This window comes from Neofelis nebulosa, chromosome 15, assembly GCF_028018385.1.
Source record: "Neofelis nebulosa isolate mNeoNeb1 chromosome 15, mNeoNeb1.pri, whole genome shotgun sequence".
In the NCBI taxonomy this organism is placed as follows: domain Eukaryota; kingdom Metazoa; phylum Chordata; class Mammalia; order Carnivora; family Felidae; genus Neofelis; species Neofelis nebulosa.
In genome coordinates, this window is record NC_080796.1 from 53,062,276 (window position 1) to 53,084,912 (window position 22,637).

Consider the following 22,637-nt stretch of genomic DNA (forward strand, 5'->3'; position numbering starts at 1 on the left):
AAATATAAGCAATTTTCTAGTACGATTCAAAGAAAAGAATATGTCTATATAGGTAAAATGATTCAGGAATTTTTTTGTGACTATTCACTTTTACAGAATCTCAAGCAATTTTCTAATGTCTTACCAAGATTTTTTTTTCCAATTGAGAAAATTGCTCCTTCATTGCCCCTTAAATTTCACTTCGACATCTAATATATTTTTAATTCAGGGGAAAGGCACCATTACTGAACTATCAATTTAACACCATTCAGGAAATAAAGCCTGACTCATTGCAGCAGAAATCCTGGTTGTCTCTCAATTTCCATTTTGCTCCTTTGTCCTTTGGTATTAGAACACCAATTTTAGCTGAATACCAGGCTGCCAGAAAACTGACCACATTTCTCACCCTTCCTTCTAGCTAATTATAGTCATGATGCTAGATGGTACATCCAACTTCCAAATCATATCTTTAAGGTGATGGTGATTCTCTCCACTTTCTCCCTTCTCAATCTTCTATATACAGAATGGTGCACATACCAAAGTATTCAGCTTGATGAAATCTCATAAACAGAACACACCCATGTAAGCAGCCCCCAGATCAAGTAACAGAATATATCATCCTTCTGGAAATCTCTTTCATGTTTTCTTCCATTTCATGTTTACCACCCCCTCTACCTGCCTCCAGGAGAATTCTATCTTGCCTTCTGGTAGCACGGATTACTTTTAGTTGTTTTTCTAAACTTTATGTAATGAAATCATATGATAGCATATTTTTTGTGTGTCTGTCTTCTTTTGCTCATCACTATGCTTCTCAGATTATTCCTTATTTTGGTGCAAACTTGGAGTTCACTTTATTGCTGAACAGAGTTCCAAAGTGTGAATATAATAAAATTTGGGATATGTATATGTTGATGTTATATATGTAATATATTAATATATTATTTATAATATATGTATATATTCTATATACTAGAATATCGTGTATATTTATATAATAGAATATTCTGTACATATGTAGAATATATAGATATATATACATAAAACATATAAAATATAGAATACATACAAACATAATCCAAAACAGGTAATTAAACATGTAATAATAAAATTGTAAATAGTTGGTAGCTGACATTAGAAAGAATAAGTATGAATTCCAACTTTAGACGTGTTGAAACAGACTTGGTAATAAAATATGCTTTTATTTTTTACATATTAATAATTATAATAGCAATGCCAATTTCAGAGTGGTATAGTTTTTATAAAGGTGTTTTACATACATTAATCATTAAAAGTATCTTTTTGTGTACTGAGTATATCAATTTTGCCAAATAAATATTATGAATAAGATGAAAATATAAGAACAATCTACTAATTTTTAAGATATCCTTTGCCACTGTTCACAGTATATATTTCCATGTTAAAAAAATCTATGAAATTAACAAGTTCATCTTACACATATTTGAGGAAGGTATAATATAAAAATATTTTATCAAGGAATCTCCAAAGGTAAATTATAATATTTTTTATAGCATGGATTCACAGACACAGATATACATACAAATACAATAAAAAAAAAAGGAAAATAGAACATAAGAGATTATTAGGAATTCATTTAGGGCAATGTTGTAGTAGTGTGTTTCTGTATTTTTAACATTCACTTTAAATTATAATATTCCTTTTCTAAATTGGTATTACAGCTCTTTATCATTCTACACCCTCAACTTCTACATCCTCAAGTATAAATCCCAAAGAACAGCATTTTAATCTTCATCCCTCAAATCCAGGTCTCTCTCTCTCTCTCTCTCTCTCTCTTTTTTTTTTTTTTTTTTTGCCAAATTGGACTAGACAGAATCTTATGCATTTTTATACTTTATTTTCTTCATTGCTAGTATCCTTTTAGATGTTAAGCTCAGATTCACACCCAATTCATTTCTTCAGAAAGTATTTGTAGTTTCAAACTCTGCCAGGTACTAGTACAATATGGAGATGAGGACAGTGTTTCCTTCTTTTTGATGTAATTGATTTCTGATTGTCCTCTAAAAGAACCAATGTTCTCGCCATGGTGCTCTCCATGGTAAATTTTCACCCCATTGCAGGGGACATAGACTGGGATGGCTCATCTAATGGCAGAGTGCATAGCAAAGGCCATGTTGGCTTAAGTTAGTGAGAGATAAAGGAAGTAAGGATGGTTATTTTTTCGTAAAAGCAGAGTATAACTTCAACTGTTGCTCATACCAGCTTTAGAGGTAAGCTGCATGTTTAATGATTAATGGATCAAGGAACTCACACCAGAGATAAATTCACTCCAGCTAAGTCACCCTAAAAGCTGGGTCTAGGTGTGTCCTTTTTCCCTAATGCTGTTACAAAATATAATTCACTCAATTCTCCTTTCATAAGCCTAGAAATTCTTTTACAGAGAGAAGCAGAGAAAGGTTACTGAGAAATTCAGCATTTTCAAAAATAGCCTGAACACCAAATGCATTTATAAGAATGAATACAATAGCAGACATTATAAAAATTCATAATTATTTTAAAATCAATTTGAGAGTTTATAATATTCAGCATTTCTTAGTTTCTTGATTTTTTTACTTATATCTTTGTTAAATATATTATTTATATATAATTTAAAAGAATTGGATATACTCTTCTTCCAATTCTTATATAAACGACTTATTTTATAAACAGTAAGAAGTATTAGAGATAAAAAATAATGGTGCAAATCCCAAGTCTTCCCCTTAAAATAACTGGGTGAATATTTTGAACAAATCATTTAATTTGTTTGATCCTTTGCTGTAAAATAAAGGATAAAAATTGCCTCTTGGAATAAGAATTATAAAATAGGATGTGATTATGTTTTAGGTGTAACATATACAAAAAGCAAATTTATTTTTGCTTATTTATCTTTGCTTTCATACTATATATTTAGGGAGGATTAAACAAACAAAGAGCTGAAATGTCACATTTCCTAATTAAGGCAACATTTTCTGGAATGCAAACATAAAGATAGAGATATATAGTTCCTATAACATGACTAAGAATGGAGTGTAATTCTGGTGATTAATTAAATATTCAAAATTTATTGAATGTCTACCAATGCCAGGCAATGTGGTAGGCACTGATTTAAACTTGGTCTTTATTTTTAATCACTTATATTTTATTTGACCTACAAAATTTATGGTAAGACACAAAAATGCCAGTACATGATGTTAATGAAATAAAATGTTCAGCTCAGTAATGAACCAGTAATGGGTGCAAACCTGTTCTATATTAAACAGAAATGACACATTTATTCAGCTTGATGAAAATGCTTACTGCGAATTTACACAGTTTCTTAACATCTGCAAATTCAGCAGTTACTACGTGACATCCTCTAATTCACACACACAAAAGTGTCTAACGTGACAATAAGATAAAATAAAAATTGTTCATTTTCAGGAAATAGAGCATGTTTTTAATACTGGCATGTCCTTTGAAGTCATGTAATTACTGTATCCAGTGAATCATGATCTTTTACTAAGACACTTTTCTATTCTGTATGTAAAAACAATTTTCAGAGAAATATGTATTTTGCTTTGCAATAAACCTGGCTTCTCTTATTGGCAAAAACCAGTTCCTTTAGGAAATAATGTATTTTGTGAAAGAGTGCATCATTTATAACAGAGAACAATTCTATTATCACAAAGCAATTGGATGAGCAGGATTTCAGAAGTTCTTTTAAAAATACAGCATTTGGGGCGCCTGGGTGGCTTGGTCGGTTGAGCGTCCAACTTCGGCTCAGGTCATGATCTCACGGTCCGTGGGTTCGAGCCCCGCGTCTGGCTCTGTGCTGACAGCTCAGAGCCTGGAGCCTGTTTCAGATTCTGTGTCTCCCTCTCTTTGTGACCCTCCCCCATTCATGCTCTGTCTCTCTCTGTCTCAAAAATAAATAAACGTTAAAAAAAAATTAAAAAAAAAATACACCATTAAAGAAAGTCACAAAGTTATTTTCAAAATACCATTTCTCCCCTTAAAATTTAACTTCAAGTATTGAATAAAGTTAAAAGGAAAATAATAGATGGAAAATAAAAGTTGATTGATTTAAAGATAATTACGAATTTTTATAATGTTTATAATATTTATAATGTTTTATAATGTCTGCTATTATATTCATTCTTATTCATTTGTTGTTCAGGCTATTTTTGAAAATGCTAAATGTCTTAGATAACCTTTCTCTGCTTCTTTCTGTAAAAGTTTAACTTTTTTTTTAATTAAAAAAATTTTAATGTTTGCTTATTTTTGAGAGAGAGAGAGAGAGAGAGAGAGAGAGTGGGAGGGAGGGGCAGAGAGACAAGGAGACACAGAACCCAAAGCAGGCTCCAGGATCTGCACTGTCAGCATTCAGACAGATGTGGGGCTCAAACCCACCAACCGTGAGATCATGACCTGAGCCGAAGTGGGAAGCTCAAAGGACTGAATCATCCAGGTGCCCCAAAAGTAACTCTTTTAACAAGAGCATTTAAAAATCTGAAAAGACTCTTAAAAACCCTTATGTCTACTGATACCTAAGATAGGGTGCTATTTTTTTCCAGCCGTTTTTACTCTACCATGTATTGAATTTATACCTAATATCACTATAAAAATGATATCTGCCAAGTCCCCCAAATCCAATCGCCAAGATTATGTAAGTTCTGTGATTCCAATTTCATTAACTCAGAATTAGTTATTGTTGGCTTCATAATATAGTATCTCTCTCCCTCTGTCTCCACAGTCCGTTTCTCTTTTCTCTGTGCACGCCCTCCTTTCAGTCTTGTGATATCCTTTCTGTGATTGGTTCTTCATTTTTTTAAAATTATGAATTATATACAATATTCCTCCAGGGTTTTAAAAAACTAAATTAGTGGGGCGCCTGGGTGGCTCAGTCGGTTGAGCGACCAACTTCAACTCAGGTCATGATCTCATGGTTTGTGAGTTGGAGCCCCGCGTCAGGCTCTGTGCTGACAGCTCAGAGCCTGGAGCCTGCTTCGGATCCTGTGTCTCCCTCTCTCTCTGCCCCTCCCTGACTCATGATCTGTCTCTCTCTGTCTCAGAAATAAACATTTAAAAAAATTTAAAAGAAAAATAAGTAAATAAATAAATAAATAAATAAATAAATAAATAAGTTGAATCATGGAGCCAACTTTGGTCATACTGTAGAGTAATTTCTTGTGTATTAATTTTTATAAGAAAAAATCTTTCTATATTATTTTATAAATATCCATTTTTAATCCCCATAACACCAGAATTTTTTTAAATATTTTTAGCAAGAGTTTACTCTGAAATCCTGTATTTAGCTGAAAAATATTAAGCTGAAATTGCAATCTTTAATAAGCTAAGGTTTGGCTGAAAAAAATCTAAGGTTTGTCTTCCTTTCTCATCTATTTCAACACTGCTAGGATCTTAAAATATAATTACTACTCTTTCCACACTAAAAATTACCACAGACTTCCAATATATTTTAGGTGGTAAAAAATTTATTGATAAAATAATGTATAAAATGTCCTAACATCAATCCAATGATTTCAATATTAGTACTAACATTGATATTGGACCATATCCAAAGCTTCTACATTATGTAGATGCATTGGCTTCAAGCTACTTATTGAAAATGATAGGGGGTGCTACACTCCCATCAATGATGTAGAGGTTGTAAGACTCAACTATAGGCGAAGATAACGGTTATATCATAATTCGGTTGGACCTTATCTCTTATCCCAACAAAAGACAGGCTAGAGCTCTTTCTAAACATGAGCCTTAAAATCTTAGAGCCAAAGAGCCAAGGGTCCCATTCTCTGATTTGACCTTGTACTGCCAGGTTCCTGCTTGATGTCTCAGGGCATCATATAGCTACTATATTTATAAATATAGCTAGCTGTTTCATAATAGCTATCTCAAAACTCAGTGGCGTAACACCACAACCATTTATTTTGCTCACTATATATAGGGAAGTTAGGCTATTTTTTTGGTCACATCTGGGCTGATCCTATGCATCTGCAGTGCGCTGTCAGTGGGCTACATGATTCAACCTAGGGTAGATTATCTCACATATTTGGAGGTTGGCTGGTTTCAGGCTGGCCCGTACACCTCTCCTTCACTTCCCCCTCACACTAGTCTGGGGAAGATTCCAGCAACGAGACAAGCTTGCAAGGTCTTTTTAGGCGTAGGGGTAGAATTGCAACGATGTCATTTGTGACACATATTATAAAGTCACAAACCCCATGAACTGAAGGGTCAGGGAAATAGATACTACCTTCCTGTTGAAGGAAATGAAAAATCAATATACAAAAATCTTTCAGACCACCATTATACAAGGTATACTCATAACAAAATACCACATTGTATACCTTAAATATATACAATATTATATTTATCAATAATACCTCAATAAAGCCAGAACACACACACACACACACACACACACACACACACACACACACACGCATGCACGCATGCACCTTCCACATTACCTACAAACAGAAGATAGTAAATAGTTATGGTTAAGTAAATAAACAGTAGTTATTAATATAACTTTGTTTTATTGAATAGGAGTAGCTTATATTATTCAATGTTTTCTATGTGCCAGATCATGTTCTAAATGCTTTAAATTATTGACTAATTTTATTTTATGAACAACCTATTGAAATATATTCATTAAGCAAATATTTATTTAGAGGTCACTATATGTGAGGCACTTTTCTACAAACAGGTTATATCAGAGTGAATGGAATAGAAAAGGTTCCTACTTAACTGAGTTTGCTTTCTGGTGAGAAAGATGGACAATATTCAAAATATGTGATAATCATTTGATCTGCTCACAGTTATATAATTAACTCTGGGCAATAAAATACAAATGGAAGTAACTGGAGTTATATGGGAACAATTTATACTATCCATTATACTATTAAATTAGATTTTTCTGTAATTCAAACACTGTTCTAAAATTAAAAGTTCATAAAAATATTCTAATCTGTTAAGGATCAGCTCAGCTGAACGATAGTCATAAGAAACATCTCCCAAATGCCTACTGTGCGCCATACTCTATGTAAAGTTCTCAGTTACAAAGGTAAATTAAGTATCCTATGATTAGAAGGATTGTTAGTTTAATTATGATGTGTCTTGATGAGTAAATTGCAACTGGCATTAAGAGTGTAATCAGGAAACCTCTGCATTTATTGCTGATAATTGGGATGTTTAATGTTCTGCAAAATATCTTAGTGCTGATCAATGAAGAAGCTATTTTCACCTCTGGTTTTATGAGGAAAAGATCATTCACCATAAAGGACTTAAACTACTCTTATTTTCCATACCTCGTAGAGAGAACACATATCCTCAGTTTTCCTATATTCAGATTACACTTTGAAGGAGAAAAGGGGTGGGAAGAGAAATACCATCGTACAGATATTTCCTCTAAAAATTAACTCTAATAGCTGATGTTTTGCAAAACAAATTGAAAAACAGCAATGTTTAATAAAATAAATGAGTAAAGATTGAACAAGTGCATACTATATTTGAAGAAATACTTAGACAAACAAGGAAGAAGCTGTAATAAAAATAAATAACATTTGCTTAGTGCTTCTCATGACCTTTACATGAACTAGTACAGAAAGGACTGGAACTTTTACTAGAACTTTGGCCAAAGCTGCTTTGGAGTTATACTCTTTCACTAACAATGAGGAAATACAAATTAATAATAAAATCAAACTCCAGAGAATAGTAATTTTATCTCTTACAAATAATATTCTTCCTTTATTTCTTCAGTCTAATAGGTCTCATTGGCTATTTCAATTAATTTTAATTTTAATTTTTAAAATCTACTAGGAATTATTTAAAGCCTTAAACTTTACATTCTATAGTATGTTATGTAATTCTAACATAATCAGTCAGCAATCTATTTGTTGAAAGTGACAGAACCCCAAATGTTGTAAGTCTAGGCACAAGGAAGTATGTTGCTTATATAAATAAACCATGGCAATGACACACACAGCACAGTTTAAGTATTGTTGGAATAAGAAACTAGACTCTCACTTGGACTTTCTCTGCAATTGATCATCTTTAGTTTTTGCGTACATCATTCTCATTATTTTATTCTGTCCTTTACCATATTATTGGAGACATAGCTGTGGATTGTTAGTAGCTTACCATCTCACTCTGTTGCCATCCCAAGACTAGACAGCCCTTCTTTACCTAATAAGGTGAGTAAAGTCCTTGAAAAGTACTTTGAAATATTTATGTGACCTCTCCAAAACAGAGATGTGATCATGTTCATTGAATCTTCAAAAATATTAGTTAAGCCCCTATCACATCCATTGCAGTCTTCTACTTATTTGGGACAAAACAGCAAATAAAGCTTCAATCCCTGCTCTAATTATAAGCACAAAGATGAGAAACAAATAAAATCAGTAAGTCAGGTTGTCATCTGTTATTGCAAAAAAATAAAACTGTAAAGGGCATGAAGAACAAAGGAGAGATGTTATGTTCAGTATAAGATGGTCAGGGAAGACTTCCCTGATAAGGCGACATTTAAGAAAAGACTTGAAGGCAATCACAACCATATGGCTCTCTCCATATGGCTGGAGTGGGAAGAAACAGGGATAATCTTCCAAGGAGTGAATACCAGTCCAATTTGTGCTGGGCAGATTCTAAAATAATAGACTATGCCAATTTATATTGCTTTTAACTTTTCCTTCCTTTGCAATTGCCATTTTTGGAATATCCTGATCATTCTAAGGTTTGAAATTATGCTTAGTGTATGCAACACAGGAATTATTTATTCTCTTAAAGTTTGCAAAAAGAAATACTTACCTGACAAATAATTTTAACAGGTCAATTAAAAACATACAGAAGACAATTCCCATTTTATCTTTCCATGATAAAAAGAGAAATATATGCTAGTCATAGGAAATTAGTAATATTAGAGAAAAGGACCACAAAGACATAGTGCCATTACAGATTTAGGTATATCCTAACAATATTTCTTCTAATAAAGAAGGTATCTACTGATTTAGAATCTGTTTTTTTTTTCACATGTCTACTTCCCTAGGTGTATTATACTCACAAAGTTCTTTCCCACTCATGTAAATAGTCATTTATTATTTTTTTTCAGTACCTTTATGTTTTATTTTATTTTGTTTTTGTTTTCACTTAAGTGTTATGTGCATTTGGCATCGTTAAGACAATCAAATCTGGATGGTTCTGTAGGTTCATCCCCTCCTCCTCCAGGTAATTTAACAAGAACTGATTCAGCATATGCAAGTTATCTCAATCCTGCTGCTGGTCTCCAGCCTGCCTCTCTTTAATAAGGCCACTTCTCTGCTCCAATTGTTATATGATTATAGGTGCCCCCCACCCTTCCCCCCAGCCGCTCTCTGCTGTGCTAAGCATATGTAGAACGGGAATCTTCTCTACTAGACATTGGCCACTATGCATGCAAATGATCTATGCTAACCTAAACTGTAGGAGAAAAAAGAGAATTTGAGGGACTCTGTATATATTATTACTCAACCTCATAATTGTCCACAGCAAATGGTATTTCAAATCTGCACATACACTAGTGTTTATCTGCAACTCTTCTGCATAATTTTGAGTTGTAACTTAGTTGTTTTGCTAGTAATCATTATTTATTCATTTACACTTTTTCTAAATTATTATACAGAAATTCTCAGATGCATTCTAGTTAGATATGCTAGCACCACCCAGAAGTAAATGGCTGCCACATTATACCTTCACTCATGGGTGGCCCTGAGGAAGAGAGGTAAAGAAAATTTTGCAGTGCAGAACTTAGACCTGGATCTAGGATCGTTTAGGTCTTTTTTTTTGACAAAGAAGTGGCCCGAAGCAAGGACAGAATTGCTTACATGCTTGTTTGTTTTTAAGGGAAGTATGCGTATAGATGTTGTGTGGCCAAAAGGATAGACAGTGTCATTTATGAAGTTATCGCCTCTCAGCTCCAAAGCTAAACTTCTAAAGTTTACAACTTCAGAGCTGGGCTCTGCAAACTGCATTTCTAGTGTGCCAAGTGTCCTGTGATGGGTTGGCCAATGAAAGATAGAACCTTCTTGTTTGTTCCTTATATATTTTGTTTGTTGGTTTTTGACTATATAGTACATGTTTTCTCCCCTGGCATCAGCAGTTCCTTTCTGTATCAGCGGGTGAACACAGTTTGCAGATTTCTAAAGCTCAGGAAATCAGGCTCACCCACCTTAGGGACTACGACATCATCCAGCTGGCAATCCCTTCACAGACCTGGTCCAAGCCTCAAAAGACCCTTTCTTCAAGCTCAGCCAACACTGCTCTGCACAGTGTTCCTCTGCCAAAGAGTCTATTCCTTACTAATTTTCACAGTTTCCTCTGTTCCCCCTGCTTTAGAACTGCTGTTTTCTGTAGTTACTACCTCTCTATGTTAACATTCTTTTCATTGAATTTTTTTTTAACTTCATAATTCTGTATCTTTAGTTGACAGTTATTGATATTAAGGTCTCTGTGTTAAAATAGCTGATATAGTCTCTGTCTCCTGTTTGGACTCTGAAACAAACCGGTAAGTATGTTTTCAGATAATTAACTAAATAAGTATTTAGGTAAGTACTTTAACTGTAGAGATAAACACAGAGACTGAGATAAAGCTGGAGACAAAACCTATTTAACATTGTTTGAAAGGACACACATCAGGCTATGAGCAGGGTTGCCCAAGTAGAGTGTAAAGGGTGAAAAGATACCAATGAGAAGTGTGGGGAGGAGAAAAGGAGAGAGAGGAAAAGAAAAGAAAAGAAAAGAAAAGGGAAGGCATTAAAACATTTGTACAATAACATTTAAAATAACTGAATAGTCAAGTGGTATAAAACAATGGGGCTACCTCATATTTCTTCAATTTTTCACCGTAAGATATTTTAAAGTAGATACCATTTCTTTTAATATTTAAAAAGGATAATTTTCTTTCTAGTTTTAAAGGTATTTTTACTCAGAAGGCATGATTGCATGATGTTTATTTTTTTTATCATATCATTATTTTTATATTTTGACATAAGGGTGTTGAATACAATATTGAATTCATACATTAAAATTACATTTGGCAATCTCAGGTTTTTATATGTTTAATGTATTAAGTTACTGAATTCACTGTACTTAATTTGCTACCATAATGGGGGGGAAGTGTGAATGAACATTTGTATGTTTGTATTTTCTGTATTATGTACTTTGCCGTAAATTGGGTTGTGCTAGTTTTATAAGCTTAGTGAAAAAGTAATTAATTTTTCATTCATTAGACTAATTTATACAATAGGTAACAGTTTTTAGATCTCCACTAAAACTTTTGACATCCTCAGACTTTTTCATTCTTCTTAAAATGCTGTTAAGAAATTACTCTTGAGGTTTTGTTTAGACAGGTACTCCAAGAAGGTATTCCATATTCATCAGCATGTGCAAGAGTAGTTTTTCAGTTTTCCTAAAAATTGATACATGCACACAACACACACAGGCAAGTAATTTTGGTATTTAGTATTTGGAACACAGTTTTTTTTGGGATAGTCTAAAGATTTATAACTATTTTCTATATTTATCTTCTGATTATGCAGATTATGTAAAAAAGAACTTTTTTAACAATCGGGTTTTATTTTGAAGATGTTTGCCTATTATATTTTAAACTTGGTATCTTCGTGTCTTTACATTTGTGTGTAAACTTGTATTTTCACATCCTTCACATCCCTTTTATCCTTTTAATATAAATGTAACAAAATGTGTCAATCATATCTTTTGCTGCTTTCACTAAATGTGCTATTGAACAAGTCCTTCCTTTATAAAGATATTTAGATGAATATATTTTTTTAATATTAAAGATTTTACTTTTACATTTAAGATTTAATTCTAGACTAATTTTTAATATGTCAGATATGTGGTTAAAAATACATTCAGTTGTACCAAACTATTTACTTAATGATCATTCATGATCTGAAATGCTAATTTTGTAATTTTCAAGTTTTGATAGATCTATTCGACTGTCTTGTAGTCTCCATTCTTTACAAGTATGCCTATTAGACTATATTCTGATAGATTTAATCCTCATCAAATTTGTTTCTGCTGACATTATAGTTTATTTAAGTACGTTTCTATAATTGTTTGGTGCTGGTATATAAGTTGAAACTTATTTTGATGATTATATATTTAATAACACTGCTAATCCAAACAAATGTGCCTATATATTCTCTTATGTTTATATGAAAAGACTGATAACCTGAAAATAATACTTTTCTTGCTTCACCCTTATGAATCTTTATGCTCTTTTATCTTGCTGTACTTGGAGGGTTTGGAGGACAATACTGAAAAAGAAGTGATTATCTAGGCACCTTAAATTATTTATGTTTTCAAACTCAAGTCTTTTATGTTTGATCATTATGTACAGAGATCCTATTGACTTTTGATCAATACCTCTTTTCAAAATTAGGGATGTCCTTGTTTGATCCAAAATTTTAAACTTTGTATGACTTTTTAAATTTTACTGAAGTCCTTTTCTACATCTATTGAGAAGAATCATTTGTCATCCTTTTCACCCTTATTCTGTTAATGTGATAACTTGCAGCAATAGATTTTTAAGTCTCAAACAGTCTTTTACTCCTTGAAACAACCCAATTTGAACATTATATGCTAGGTTTCTTATACTTTGGTGGATTTAGGTTGCTTTTGTTTTCTTATGATATTGATGTATCTGCTAATAACTAATAACAGCTGTAATCTACAAATTTATAAACTTCTAACACTGCTTTTTGTAATCAAGGTTATACAATCTTAATAAAATTGTGTCTATCATCTTAAAGAATTTGCACAGGTTTAGAAAAATATGTCCTTAGAATGTTTGTGAAAACGTACTATAAAGTTACTATCTGATTGATGTTTTATTGTTGTTACTTATTTTGTGTGCTCATTTTACTTTTGTAGATAATCTTACTAATGAATACACTCTTTTCAAATGTTTTATTTATTGTTGAGAGAGGAAGCACAAGCAGAGAGAGAGAGGAACAGAGGATCTGAAGCAGTCTCTGCACAGACAGCAGAGAGCCCTATGCAGGGCTTGAATTTACAAACCCTGAGATCATGACCTGAACTGAAGTTGGTCCCTCAACTGACTGAGCCACCCAGACCCCCATGAATCCACTTTCCTAATCATTATATATTTATTCAGCCTTTCTATTTCTTTTAATAAATTCTAGTAACTACTAGATTTTGATAAAATCATTCAATTTGCCAAATTTATTTAACCATCAACATTCCAAATCCATTGGTTAATAGTTCTTTTCTCTTTTTTTAATTTTTAAAAAATCTTTTTCCACATTTCTTGTGCATTTTTTTGCCAATTTCAGAGAGAATTTTGTATTTATCTTCTGAAATAATCAACCTTAAACTATATTGAGTCTTTTAATTTATTTTCCATATATTAATTTGTTTTTGAACTTTATATTTTTCAGTTCCTACTCCCTTTAGATTTGTTGTTTATCCTTTTCTTATATCCTACGTCTGAGTCCAGCCCATTATTTTCGAGCATTTCTGTTTAAATATATGCATTTTAAAATATTTTACTCTAATTTATGTTTTAACACCACCTAACATATTTTTGTGTGATTTTATTATTTATTTTCAAGAATTGTCTAATATGTCTATTATATTTTATAATATTATTATGCAGTGTTTCAAATGTAAGTCTTTTGTTGCAGAGATGGGCAGCAGAAATTTTTGTTTCAACTCATAGCCTTATTTACAGGTCTTTTTTTGTTTCTAGCCTCTAGGGATTTTTTCTTGTGTTTCTGCAAACTTATTTTTGCATGTAAAATGTTACTTGTTATATTGTGCACAATATTACTTGCTGTTTTAGAGTAGGAGGCTTTTAAAAGCCTTTCTAGTTCATAAAATTCCTGGAAATTATAGTATTCCATTCATTTTTATCCCATTTCCGCTGTTTTTTCTGTTTGTTTGTTTTACCCCATGATTCTAATAGAAAAACTTCATTACAAATTCTACGTCCACTTGATACATTTTTGGATTCATCTTAATGAAATGTACAGCTTAATTTGTCACAATTGATTATTGTTTCCTTCTTGAAATATTTTTCTTTTGTTAGTTTTCAGATCAACATATTATCTTGACTTCATTCCTTCCTCTTTGCTTGCTTAAGATTTTCCTTAACAGCATCCTTCCTCTCCATTATAATCTGAATCTTGCAATTCCATAGAACTTTTATCTAAACCCTCTTTTATTTTTGGTATCTAAAGCTCTATTCCTATAAGAACTTACATCTCACTGGATTTAATTATCAAAATTATAACTAAAATCATCCAAATGATAAATCTGTATATCCAACTGCCATCAGAAAATTTTATTCATGTATCCCATTTGCATCTCAACTCTATCTTGTTTAAGGTCAAATTGTTTATAAACACCAAACTATTTTCCTTCTAGTTTTTCCCATCCCAGTAAAGGTCAATACCAAAAATGTAGGCAAAGAGTACTTTTGCTTTTAGTGATCATGGATTAGCTTAATGTGAATGCACTCCCACTAAGAACACCTAGAAAAAATACACACAGTTGGGAACTAAAATCTACATGAAAGTGTCAAAATTCTAGTAAGGTATCAAGGAATTCTAATACTTAGAATTTAAAGAAAAAGGGAAGCAAAATATTTAGGCTTACTCTCTCCCTTGAGGCTGAACAGAGCTTTAGCCATTCACAAGGGATGGGTAGTTCCAAGGTCAGCAAAAAAGAGGATTATTGATAAATAACTTGGGTTTTCAGTTTTAACTACCACAGGCTATAGCACAGGCATAAGAGGAAACTATAAAAAAAAACAGGTCTTACAAAAACTCAAACTTATTTTCAAGCAGGCCCAATATCTGTGATTAATTAATTCAACAAATTAATAACAAGCTGGAGAATATAATGAAATAGTTGGAGTATAAGTGATGTTCTCAAATGGAAATTTAAGAACCCAAAATGACAACTAAAAGTTAGGACTCAATGGATAGATTTAACAGTTGATGAGATATAGTTGAAGAAGGAAAAAATCAACTGTAAAATAGCACAGCAGAAAATATCCAGATTAAAACACACAGAGAAAGCTAATTCGAAAATGAAACAAAAATAACATAAAATATTTATGGAACATAGTGAAAAGATCTAACATATTATGATTGATTCCAAAAATAACAGAAACAGTATTTTCAAAACGGGGTCTCCTGGGTGGCTCGGTTGACCATCTGACTCTTGATTTTGAGTCAGGTCATGATTCCAGGGTCATGAGGTCAAGCCCTGCAGCAGGCTCTATGTTGAGCATGCAGCCTGCTTGGGATTCTCTCTCCCTTGCTCTCTACCCCTCCCCATGCTTTCTCTTTCTCTCTCTCTGAAATTAAAAAAAAAAGTATTTGCAAAAAGTCATAAAGCCGTAATTTTAAGAAGTTCAATGAAATGAATCTGTGATGAATACAAAAATAAACAAAAAACAACAAACAAACAAAAAATAACAGGTAGTCAAGTCATAACCGAAAACCAAAGATAAAAAACAGACAGGGGAAGGGGAACATATTTCTTTAAAGGAAAGAGAGATAAGATTTACAACTGGCTTCTCAAGAGAAAGACTAAGAGCCACAAAACAAGTGGAATTATATCTTTAAAGTACCAAAACAAAACAACTACTGGCTTAGAATTATACAATGAGGTAGGTAACAAAAAATTTTCTGATAAACCAAATAGAAAGACTGTCACCAAAAGAATTGTGCTGAAGGATGTAACAAAGGGCATTCTTGAGGCATAAGGAAGCACAAATATCTAGGAAAAAACGAAAAGCAATGGAAGAGGAAATATATGAACAAATATAAATATAAATTGGTATTTATAAATAATAATAGCATCTTAATGATTTAAAATTTAAGACAAAATTCACAGCAACAATTGTATACAATGTTCTGTGAATATCAATTAAGACAATTTTTATTTTAATGTATTTTATAATTTTCATGTATTTCAATTTTCATGTTTTTAATAAACGTTGCCCTTTTTTTTCCTGTCAGTTACTGAGAGAATTATGATCAATCTCCCAATTTCTAAATTTGTTTCTCCTGTTGTTTTTGTCCTGTTGTTTTGATTAATGTACTTTCAAATTATATGTTTAGGTTTATAGAAATTTAGCATTTTATTTTTTCTGTTATTTGACATTAATATATTTGGGAGTGATTTCTTTGTTTCTGGTAATACATTTTACAGGTGTGTTTTACTTGCCATTAGTATAGCTAAACAATATGTGCACACCTCATACTTGCCATTTTTATCCTACTACTTTCAAGCTTTCTTATGCAAGCTTTCTTATACTTTAATGTTTTAAAGTATTTCTTATTAACAATTAAGAATATATTACTAAATAGTGTTACCTCATACTTGCCATTTTTATCCTACTACTTTCAAGCTTTCTTATGCAAGCTTTCTTATACTTTAATGTTTTAAAGTATTTCTTATTAACAATTAAGAATATATTACTAAATAGTGTTTTAAGTTGTAGACCTGGGGTCAACAGACTACTTCCTTGCCCCTTATTTTGTAAATTCAATTTTCTGTAACACACCCTGTTCATTCAGTTACATATGGTCTATGGCTACTTTCATGCTTCAACAGCAAAGTTGAGTAGTTGTAATAGAAACTATATGGCCAACAAAATCCAAACATTTATACCAGGTTCTTTACAGAAAATGTTTGTCCATGTTGATCGAGGCTAACAGATTTTAAACACATTTTCTTTAAGTTGTATTTTTTTTATTTTTGAGAGAGAGACAGAGAGAGAGAGAGAGAGAGAAAGAGAGAGAGAGAGAGAGAGAGAGTGTGTGTGTGTGCAGGGGAGGAGCAGAGAGAGAAGGGGACAGAGAATCCAAGCAGGCTCGGTGCTGACAGCAGTGAGCTGGATCCAGGGCTCAAATTCAGGAACTGCAAGATCATAACCTGACTCAAAGTCAGGCGCTCAACCCACTGAGCCATCAGGTGAACTTAAGAGATTCTTAAATGAATATATTAGCCTCAATATTGGGGCACCTGGGTGGTTCAGTGGCTTAAGTGTTGACTTCGGCTCAGTTCATGATCTCGCGGTTCCTGGGTTCAAGCCCTGCCTCAGGCTCTGTGCTCACCGCTCAGAGCCTGGAGCCAGCTTTGGATTCTGTGTCTCCCTATCTCTCTACCCCTTACCTATTCGCGTTCTGTCTGTCTCTCTCTTAAAAATAAATAAACATTAATTTTTTAATAAATAAATGGATATATTAGTACATATACATTTAATACATTATGTTTTAGCTAAGTCTACTATTTTACTACATGTTTAATAATGTGTTTCTTGGGGCGCCTAGGTGGCTCCGTCGGTTAAGTGTCCGACTTCGGCTCAGGTCATGATCTCACAGTCTGTGAGTTCAAGCCCTGTGTCGAGCTCTGAGCTGAGCACTCAGAGCCTGGAGCCTGCTTCGGATTCTATGTCTCCCTCTTTCTCTGTCCCTCCCCCACTCATGCTCTGTCTCTCTCCCTCTCTCAAAAATAAATAAACATAAAAAAATAAAAAATAAGAAAATAAATAATGTGTTTTTCTCTCTCAACATTTTTTAACTAATATTTCACTATTCCATTTTCCTTTCAATTAGCTTGTTAATTGTATACTCACTTGATATTCTTTTTGTGGCTACATGAATTACAAAAGTCACACTTTTATGTAAGAACATTACATATGCTTTTAGTTAAGAAAAGTTCGTGATTTTAAAACTCCCTCTAAAATGTAAGGCATGTAGAATAGTATAACTCCATTTATATGCTGTGTAAATTTTATCCTGTTTTCCAGTATTTTAATTTTATATATATTTTAAACTCATAAGCCACCATCCTAGTGTAATATAAAGAGAGCCAGTTGACTCTAGTACACACAGTAAGTTATTTTCAGGTCAAGGACATCAGGCTTAGGGAACTCAGATCTTTTTGAAGCCTACCTAATCCTTGCTTTAGAGGGAGATATTACCTGTTCCTACCAGACAGTAACCTCCCAAAGGCAGACAATATGTCTATTTGCCAAAGCTGTTCACTGTACGAAGAACTTGTAAAGGTTGTCTGGAATAAAAGTTCATCAGAGCCTCACTCATCAGACATACAGAAATAAATGTGGTCCACAGAGAATTTTCTAACTAATCACCTGTCAGCGTTACCTTGATAACAAAATCTGGCAGAGATATTAAAAGACAAAGAGGAATGATGTCAGCAAGACAGAAGTTAAGAGCTCTCCTACTCATATCCTCCCCTCAGCAACAATGATTCGGCAGCAATCCACAGACAACGTGCCTTTATGGGTACTCAGGGATCCAGGTAGGAACCCGTGACACCCCTGTGAAGTCCAAAATCACCAAGGCAGGCCTGTGCCCAGGCCTGTCCAGCTTCTGTGGTCCTCCGATCCTGGAAGAGTCGTGCACACTTGTGCCTCAAGTGATAGGCCCAAAGACTTTGGTGTCAGCTGTGAACCTGAAATGGCCAGTGATGGGTCTCCAGACCCTTTTAGGTGCAGCGTGGGAGCCCCTGGAGGCAAGCTCACTGAACCCAGTCTGATTGTAGATGTTACATTATTAACATTTCCATAGGATTTACACCTATATTAGTGAACAAGTTTGGCAAATTAACTTTCCTCGATTTTTTCTTCTTTTTCTTTTTCCCCCAGAACTAGTAAGTATAGCTGACAAACTTACATATATTTAAGGCATATAAAATGTTCAATTAGTATATACAGACATTTTGAAATCATCACCACAACAGAGCTAACTAACATATCCATCACTTCATATTAGTTATTTTTTTCTTTTTTGGTGTGGTAAGAACACTTCGGATTTACTCTTGCTTAATATACCATCTTTTCTCTACTGAGTCCTCAGTTCAGTAGAGGTTTTGTTCCCTTTAATAGTCTGTGATACATGTAAGTAGCACTGCTTAACAGTCAGTGACTAATTATCTTTTTTTTTTTTTTTTTTTATGAGAGAGAGAGAGCGAGAGAGGTTGAGAGACAATCCCACAGCCCTGGTATCACAACCTGAATGGAAATCAAGAATCAGATGCTCACCTGACTGAGCCACCCTGGTGCTCCTGAAATGTTAGTTTCTGACTTTACTTGAGTACAAACGTCCAAGCCTTTAGGCTCCCTAAACATATATTGGTACGGTACTTTTGTGATAATATTAGAGAACATTTTCACTGGGATAAGCACCAGGAACCTGACTCATATAAAAGAAGAGAAATTTTAAATTCTTCTCTATGGGAAGAGTTATCTCTCCTTTGAGGCATAACATGAAAATTAATTCCTTATAACAGGATATCATAATCTCTCCTATTTAATTTATTAACCAGGAACTTCTGTTCAAATAGCAGTATTAGGGATGAACGAAGCATGGGATGATGCATGACTAACTGCCACATTTTCCCTGGGGTTATTTGAAAATGGAGCAGGAATAATAGATTCCTATAAAAGTAAAACTAAATATAAAATAACCAACATAATTATATATTTTAAAACTTATTTTTGATATCCTGAAATATCTAAGTCCAAGAATCTATCCTTTACTTAGAAAGTAGTAGTAGACCGATATGAGGAAACAGGGATAGCTACCATATACAGTTATTCCCGCTTTTCGAAAGTTTGCATTACGTTACTTCACTTTGAAGCCCTACTGTCGGCACCTATTTTCACCTACCAAAAGAAATCCAAAGAGCATTTTTGCTTTTATGAAAAAATACAAAAAGCAAAACCAGTGTTCAGCATTTGTTTTGCAGCTAGCCCTTAGGGAGGGAGCACGTTCTGCCAACAGGGAGACTGGCCCCAGCCAGCAAGTTCCCCAGGAACCACAATCAGCATCTCAGCAACTAGCAGTCAGAGCTTTGAACTCTGTAAGCATCTGTGCTTTATCTCGATTTTTTTCTGTGCATCCATTAGCAAGATGTGTCCTAAAAGCCAAAGAAGGAGTTTATTTTGGGGGTCTGGGAATGCTCGAAATGTGTCCATTAATAGAAATTGCTTCCATGCTTTATAGCATTTAGGCTTATAAAAAGTTTCATGGGAATGCTCTACTTTTGGATAGTGGGAGAAACCTGTATTTGTATGATGAATATGTGTATTGGAGTGTTTCTCAAAGGGAACTTTCTGTTTATTTTTACTGTGCGTGGGGTGGGGGGGGAGGAAGAGAGAATACTAGATTTTATTCTTAAAAACTTCTCAAGTAAATTTGGAGATCACCAAATGGTCAATTTCTCTTGGAAATTCAGTTGGTTTTCTATATGTTAAAGACTGAAAACTTCTGCAATAAAGGCAAGTGTTTAACTTTGTTTTACACAAGATTCTTCAAATGCCTTTCAGAAGGGACTCTCATGGAATCAGAGAGCAGAAAATAGCACTTCTTAGTCTCTTGTGATGTTGGCTGCTTCCTCAATATCTGTTCTCCTCTTTTCCCTCCGTAAGAGGATCTCAACAGGGAGAGCAAGTTCCTGATAACAACGGAGTCACTTCACTAGCTTTGGACGTTTAGATTTTGGGAGGTTTCTGTTACAGACAACTGAAACTTATTCCAGTACAGCAGGCCTTCTGAACTCAAACTAAATGTAAGTCTACTGATCCAGGGATTTTTGCTATAGGGATTTGAGTGTAGTGCACTTATTCTCAATGTGAGCTGCATGTCACGTCAGGAAGATCTTAAAAAATACATTCTCACGTCTAGGCCCAAAGGTATCTGCAAAGGGGCCCTGGCATTGGTACTTTTTAAAATCTTTCTAGGGGATTCTAATAACACAGCCAGTGTTGAGAATGGCTGTCAAATACTTTATTTTTTTAATGTTTGTGTTTGTTTGTTTGTTTGTTTGTTTGTTTATTGAGAGAGAGAGCTGGAGAGGGGTAGAGAGAGAGAGGAGAGAATCTCAAGCAGGTTTCACACTTAGCACGGAGCCCAACGCAGGGCTTGATCTCACAATCTTGGGATCATGAGCTGAACCAAAATCAAGAGTCCTATGCTTAACCAACTGAGCCACCCAGGCACCCCTCAAGCACTTCATTTTTAACTTAGCTAAAAAACTCTCCATAAATCTGCTTTTTCCTGCTTTTTCATTCCTATTCTTGTTACAAGGTTAAGAGTTTCGTTATACTGTAAGTTGAAGTTCCAAGTACAAGAAGACTGATTCACAAGGATCGTTAACTCTATCCTTGTTTACAGATATTTTGAGCCCTTGTTTTTCAAAACTTTTTTTGTGTGTTTTCACACTATGTCACGTCCTAACATGCTGGCCAACAAGTGAGCTCTTACTTTGCATAAGGAAGCTATGTATAGTCCAATCATCCCTGGCCTTTGGAAAGAGAGTCACAAGATAAACACACACACACACACACACACACACACACACACATATATACAAAACCCAAAATGAACAACTACTTAAGTCATATTCAAACAATACCTTAGACAATGTATTACAAATTATCTCTTCAATAAACCACAGCTGAGGCAGTTTTTCTTAATATTATACATTATACACCTTGTTAGTTGTAAATACGCACACATTTTTCATCCAAAACATGTATTTTCCAATATTCCCTACTAATATTACCTAGCAACCACAAATACAACAACCCAATAATTAAATCTCTATCTCGAGAGTAATCCAATGCTATTTCAAAATAATTCATCCAGAGGTGTATCCTATGGCCAAATTTATCTTTCTCTGATTAGCCTCAGAATTCACAAACTCCAGTTTTCCATGTCTCTTTCTAGTTTTATTCCCAACCCAGTCTAGATATTATCATTTAGCAGTCTTCAGTCTAGAGAAGATGATCACTACCGACGTAACCTATGTAAAACCAGTGGTACAAACAGAACACTGGCAGTGCCATCTTTTGGTAAAGATCAAAATTTCAGAAATACTGCCAGGCAGCATGGTAGCCACTTAATATGATGACCCTGGCTGGCGCTTTACCACACACTTGCACAGTGGAGTATGTGATAAGACTAGTGAATCTTATGAACCTTATGCGTTACTCTACTGATAGGCTACTTTTTGTTTCCTTTTTGCATGTGAGTCTCTAGGTTATAAATATGATTGCCAACCTGATGAGGGCTAACACCCACCATGCTGCATTTTTAGCTGGTAAGAACTCCTAGGAAGAGCACTCTGAGGTCAATCTTGAATTATTTTGCCCTGCTTTCTAGGGTGCACAGTTGTAGTTGTCATTTTTTATCTCCGTGACCACATTCCTGCGTAATAAGAGAATATATAGGATTTTTAAGTTGTTCCACTAATGCCTGTGGTAAGTAATTCAACTTCCACCCCATGTTGAGTACAGAAATCGTATTTTTCACCTTATAGTAATGCCATAATCAAGTTCAAATTCTCTGTTTTTGGATAAATTCTATTTCCCAAACAACCATACTAAAGGCATAGACTCTTTTAAATATGTGCTATTGCTAAACATATACTCTTCCACAGCTACTTCAAGAGTGAGGTAGGGTATGGGCAGATAAAGTAAGAAAGCATGTATTAGTCAAATAAGAGAACAAATTACCCAGGGCTTTGTGGAGAGCAGACCTAAATTCATTACAATTCAAGGAACCATTAAGCAAGATTCCATGATT

The 22,637-nt window shown here is 33.8% G+C and overlaps 1 long non-coding RNA gene across 1 annotated transcript in view; it reads right to left on the reverse strand.

The window, feature by feature from the left end:
• Nucleotides 1-22,637, reverse strand: part of LOC131495668 (uncharacterized) — a 209,508-nt gene that overhangs the window by 149,632 nt on the left and 37,239 nt on the right. The gene's annotated exons all lie outside the window — the stretch shown is intronic.